The 6,189-nt window shown below is 40.9% G+C and overlaps 1 protein-coding gene across 1 annotated transcript in view; it reads right to left on the bottom strand.

The window, feature by feature from the left end:
* Positions 1-6,189, bottom strand: part of mrpl42 (mitochondrial ribosomal protein L42) — a 28,915-nt gene that overhangs the window by 20,779 nt on the left and 1,947 nt on the right. The window lies entirely within an intron of this gene.

Raw genomic sequence — 6,189 nt, 5'->3', positions numbered from 1 at the left:
GTAGTGTTGTTCCAGTCGAATTCATGTTGCTTGTCATCTGCGTGTGTGGCTACTAAGGATAGCTGGTCGTGTTGTTTCGTGGCTATGCAATCCCATGCAAGGACTGCGCAAAACACTACAATACCCAGCATGAGCAAAACCAATGTAGTGTACAAAATCCCATGCAAGGACTGCACAAAACACTACATAGGACAAACAGGAAGACAGCTAATGATCCACATCCATGAACACCAACTAGCCACAAAACGACACGACAAGCTATCCTTAGTAGCCACACACACAGATGACCAAGCAACATGAATTCGACTGGGACAACACTACTATTATAGGACAAGCCAAACAGAGAACAGCCAGGGAATTCCTAGAGGCATGGCGCTCATCCACAGATTCAATCAATAAGCACATCGACCTGAACCCAATATAACTTGTCAGTTTCTCTGACACACCTAAATGTTTGAGTAATTCCCTTACAATTTCAGCTTTACTTTTGTCCTTCGTTAAACCCAAATCTAATTTCTTTGCTAATTCTAAAAGTATGGCCTTTTTCTTTCCTTCTAAACTTTCTTGGCAATTTTGAGAATCATCTTCAAATCCCAAAACCTCTTTAGCAATTTTAAGGGCCATTTCTCTCATCAATCTTCTTTGTTACTTTTTCAAAAATCTCAATCACATTTGTGAGACATGATTTCCCACACACTAGGCCATGTTGACTATCCCTAATTTGCCTTTCCAAATACATGTACATCCTGTCCCTCAGGATTCCCTCCAACAACTTGCCCACCACCAATGTCAGGCTCACTAGTCTATAGTTCCCTGGCTTGTCGTTACTACCCTTCTTAAATAGTGGCATCACATTAGCCAACTTCCAGTCTTCCAGCACCTCATCTGTGACTATCAATGATTTAAATATCTCAGCAATGGGCCCAGCACTCAGTTCCCTAGCTTCCCACAGAGTTCTAGGGTACGCCTGATCAGGTCCTGGAGATTTATCCACCTTTATACATTCAAGACATCCAGCACCTGTAATATGGACATTTTTAAAGATGTCACCATCTATTTTCTCACATGCTATATCTTCCATGTCCTTCTCCACAGGAAACACTGATGCAAAATACTCATTCAGTATCTCCCCCCATCCAATCTCTTGTGTTACAAATTGTGGCAGACTCCCAGCGGTTTCTGGGAGGGCCCCCTCTGTAAAGGTCACTTTGTGACCTCTGAATGGGTTACCTGAAGACAATAGTCCTTCCATCCAACTGTGAGGAGAAAGTGAGGTCTGCAGATGCTGGAGATCAGAGCTGAAAATGTGTTGCTGGAAAAGCGCAGCAGGTCAGGCAGCATCCAGGGAACAGGAGAATCGACGTTTCGGGCATAAGCCCTTCTTCAGGAATCCAACGTGGCCAATAGTCAACACTGCGGTGATGGCACTGTCAGATCACCATGACATTGCCCCCAATTTTGATAGCCAGTATTGCTACCTGGTCCTGACCTCCTCCCCGAAATGTACCTATTGCTAGAGAGTACCACATCATTAGGGCATTCTCATCCTGGAGCTGCAGTCCCAGCAGCAGACATTGCCAGCATTGGCACAGCCAGGGTAGCTCAGCTGCCAGGCCACGCCTTCCCCTCAATTCAACAATGACCCCAGTGGTAGTAGCTGGCCGATTGACAACTGCAGGTATTTCACATCCCAGAATCCAGCCCCCTGCCAAAGGGAGTTCAGTTATCTATAACATTACTGTGAGTTTATGTTCTGAAATCCTTAGTGATATCAGCCTTATCCAAATCCTTCTTTTGTTATTTATGTATCTCTAAATTTTTTACTACATTTTATATTTTGTAACAATTTAATGTTATTTCTGTCAATATTTTAAATAATTTACTCCTAACATTTTTGATTTCCTTTGATCTTCCTTTCTTGTGTTGTCTACGTACTTAGCATGTGACTGTTCCTTAAGTGTAAAGTCATCGAGTTATGGACATGTACAGCATGGAAACAGACTCTTGGTCCAAACCATCCATGCCGACCAGATATCCCAACCCAATCTTGTCCCACCTGCCAGCACCTGGCCCATATCCCTCCACACCCTATTCATATACCCATCCAAATGCTTTTTAAATGTTGTAATTGTACCAGCCTCCACCAATTCCTCTAGCAGCTCATTCCATACACGTACCACCCTCTGCATGAAAAAGTTGCCCCATTAGGTCTCTTTGATATCTTTCCCTTCTCACCCTAGACCTATGCCCTCTAGTTCTGGACTCCCCCACCTCAGGAAAAAGACTTTGTCTATTTATCCTATCCATGCCCCCCCATGATCTTATTAACCTCTATAAGGTCACCCCTCAGCCTCTGACCTTCCAAGGAAAACAGCCCCAGCCTATTAAACCTCTCCCTAAAGCTCAAATCCTCCAATCCCGGCAATATCCTTGTAAATTTTTTCTGAACCCTTTCAAGTTTCATAACTTCCTTCCGAGTACTCAAATTCTGACCAATAAAGAAAAGCACACCAAAAGCCTTCTTCACTATCCTATCCGCCTGTGACTCCACTTTCAAGGAGCTATGATCCTGCACTCCAAGGTCTCTTTGTTCAGCAACACTCCCTAGGACCTTACCATTAAGTGTATAAGTCCTGCTAAGATTTGCTTTCCCAAAATGCAGAACCTCACATTTATCTAAATTAAACTCCATCTGACACCCCTCAGCCCATTGGCCCATCTGATCAAGTTCCCGTTGTAATCTGAGATAACCTTCTTTGCTGTCCACTACACCTCTAATTTTGGTGTCCAAAGTTAAAAATCACACAACACCAGGTTATAGTCCAACAGGTTTAATTGTAAGCACACTAGCTTTTGGAGCGCCAGACAATACGTTGAAGGTTTTAGCCCCATGTGTTCTCTGTCTGTGCCATGATGTTTAGATTGTTTCTAATATAAAAAGTGAGATAACAGGATGTACATGGATTCATGCAGTTTTTGAGAAAAGTACAATGTAACTCTGAAAGTACAAATTCACCCGACAAACGTATATGCATATGTATATATGTGGGTCTTTGTGACACATACACACGCACACATATACATATACGTATACATATACGTTTGTGGGGTGAATTTGTACTTGCAGAGTTACATTGTACTTTGCTCAAAAACTGCATGAATCCATGTAAAACTCTGTTATCTCGCTATTCTATGATTCTATTCTATAACTCTAGAAAATTCTGAAGATTCACTACCATCCTGAGTGAGGAGATTTACCCTCCTTTCAGTGTAATATAGCCTATCCATTAGTCTAAAGACTGTGCCCCCTGGTTTTGGATTTGCTAGCCAGAAGAAACATCCTGTTTGTATCCACTCTGTCACACCCTGGAAGAATTTTGTAAGTTTCAATGAGATCACCTCTTATTGTTCAAAACTATGGGAATACAGAGCCAGTTTCCTCAATCTTTCCATATAAGACAATCCTACCATCCCAGGGATGTCCGATGCACTCCCTTTGTATATCCTTCCTTAGATAAAGTTGCCAAAACAGTATCTAACACTCTAGATGTAGCCTCACCATGGCTTTGTACAATTGTCGCATATCAAATTTACTTTTATACTCAAACTTCCTATGATGAAGGCCAACATACCATTTACCTTCTTAATTCCTTGCAGCACATCTATGCTAACGTTTGGTGACTCATGAACAAGGACACTCAAGTCCTCTAGGATATCAATGCTTCCCAACATTTCATCATTTAAGAACCACATGATCTTTCTACTTTTTTTTAACCAAATGGATATTTTCATGCTTATCCACATTATCTTCCATCTACCACATTATTCTCTATTCACCTAATCTGTTCACATCCCCTTGAAACCTCCTTGCATTGTCCTGGCAACTAAAGGGATCATAGAGTATGGGTAGAAAGCAGGAACAGGGTATTGAATTGGATGAACAGCCATAATTGGACTGAATATGGAGCAGGCTGAAAGGGCCAAATGAGGTAAAAAGGTAAAAAGGCTTTATTCCTGATGAAGGGCTTTTGCCCGAAACGTCGATTTTGCCTGTCCTCGGATGCTGCCTGAATTGCTGTGCTCTTCCAGCACCACTGATCCTGAAAGGGCCAAATGGCCTACTCATGCTCCTGTTTCCTATGTTTCTATGTTTACATTCCCACTCAGTTTTGTATTATCAAAAAATTTGGAAATTTTGCATTTTGTGCTCACATCCAAATAATTTATATAGATTGCAAACAGTTGTGAACCTGCTAACTACCTCACTAGTAACAGTGTGCATTCTTAGGAGATCTGTTTATCGCTACACTCTGTTTTCTATCTATTAACCAATTCTCAATCCGCCCTAGTATTTTACCCTGAATTCTTTGTGTTCCAATTTTGTCCACTAACCTCTTGTGGGATCGTGTCAAAAACCCTGTGAAAATCCAAAAATGACCTGTCCAACAAATCCACTGATTCTCCCTTACCTATGCTACAAAGTCGTCACAAGGAAAGTTTAAATCGGGGGAGGACAATTTTTTTAACCAAAAAATATTAAAACCTATCATGAAAGACTCATAGGTATGAAAGTGTAGTACATCACCAAAGTAAAAAAAAGTTTAATTTGATGGGTGATTTTTTTTTTCATGAGAAATGCTTAAAATTTTTTGAAAAGCGTTGGAATTTAGTTGAAACGGTGGTGCATCGCAATAAAACGTTTGGGACATTGGGGGACACCCTCTCCTCTTTCACCCTCTCCTTCGCCCTCAGGTAATCCAACCTGTTCACAAAGAGTTCGAACTTTGTACAAGTCACACAGAGAGAACAATCTGGACAGCAGGAGATGTGCATCCAATCTTTGCAGCAATTACTCAAGATTGTTGGAGTTTCATGAAAGTCCACGTTATGATTTTTCCAATCAACCTGTACAGAGATGTACAAAGTTAAAAATCACACAACACCAGGTTATAGTCCAACAGGTTTAATTGGAAGCACTAGCTTTCGGAGCGACGCTCCTTCATCGGGTGATACTGCCCCCACTATAACCTGATGACGGAGCGTCGCTCCGAAAGCTAGTGCTTCCAACTAAACCTGTTGGACTATAACCTGGTGTTGTGTGATTTTTAACTTTGTCCACCCCAGTCCAACACCGGCATCTCCAAATCATGTACAGAGATGTTATTACAAAACTCTGGAGTAGGTGAGACTTGAACACAGAGCTCCAAGCCCAGTGGTACGCCATTTCATGTTTATTTTATATTAAAAGCAGTTCTACCATTGCGTCGATCTTTTATTTCTGATATTTCCAGGGAAGATTCAGCACATTATTTAAAAACAATTTAATGAAAGGTTTTGAATTTCGGACAAAATAAACGCGCTGATGCCATTGTATTTTTAATGAAGTTTTAACAAGTTTTCGATTGAGCTTCTCGTTGATTTTCAGATGGAAAGGGTTTCTCCCAATGAGTTAATCGTTTTATTGTGATCTTGTAGTCAATCTTTGATTCTTCGGTGAAAATGTCTGATTTCTCAGACAGAGATTCTCTCTCTCATTTCGTGGCGTGTTGCTGCCAACAAACTTCACTCTCGGGGCGGGGGGGGACATATTTTTGATCAACTCTTTTTTTCTAATATCCGACATTTTTAAGCCTTTAGTGAACAGTTTGGATTTCAGGGCAAAAAAAAAATTTCTAACCAAATGTGATTTTGATTTTGGGTGGGGCGAGTTGCGGGGATGTAATCTGTTTACTTGAAGGCCCGGACTATTTTTGGAGTCTTTTGTTGAAAAGTTTTGAGTTTCAGGCAAAATGTGCTTCTCCCACCGAGTACTTAGGTACACGAGGATGTAGAAAGAAATTGTGTTGCCTATAACATTCTTGTCAACGATTTCAGAATCTATTAAAAAGGAAAGAAAGACTTGCAATTGTCGAGTTGCAATTATACATTTTAAGTCCAGCGCTAACCAAATTCCTTTGCAATTTCAGAACTTTTGAGTGTAATTTGAATTGCAACGATTTTAATGACCTCTAATATCGTATGTACAACAACATAGCATAGAACTGACCTGGTATTTCCATAATAACCGCTTACTAAGGGAAGAGAAAAGGCCAGGTGTACTCTATAAAGCTCTTTGCTCAGTAAAATTGTCTCCGATTACTTGCTAACTTGCTTGACCGAGGTACAACTGAGACCGATGATCTCTCGATC

This window comes from Chiloscyllium plagiosum, chromosome 23 (genome assembly GCF_004010195.1).
Source record: "Chiloscyllium plagiosum isolate BGI_BamShark_2017 chromosome 23, ASM401019v2, whole genome shotgun sequence".
In the NCBI taxonomy this organism is placed as follows: domain Eukaryota; kingdom Metazoa; phylum Chordata; class Chondrichthyes; order Orectolobiformes; family Hemiscylliidae; genus Chiloscyllium; species Chiloscyllium plagiosum.
The sequence above is the reverse complement of the archived record's forward strand: the minus strand, read 5'-3'. Positions and strand labels throughout refer to the sequence as shown.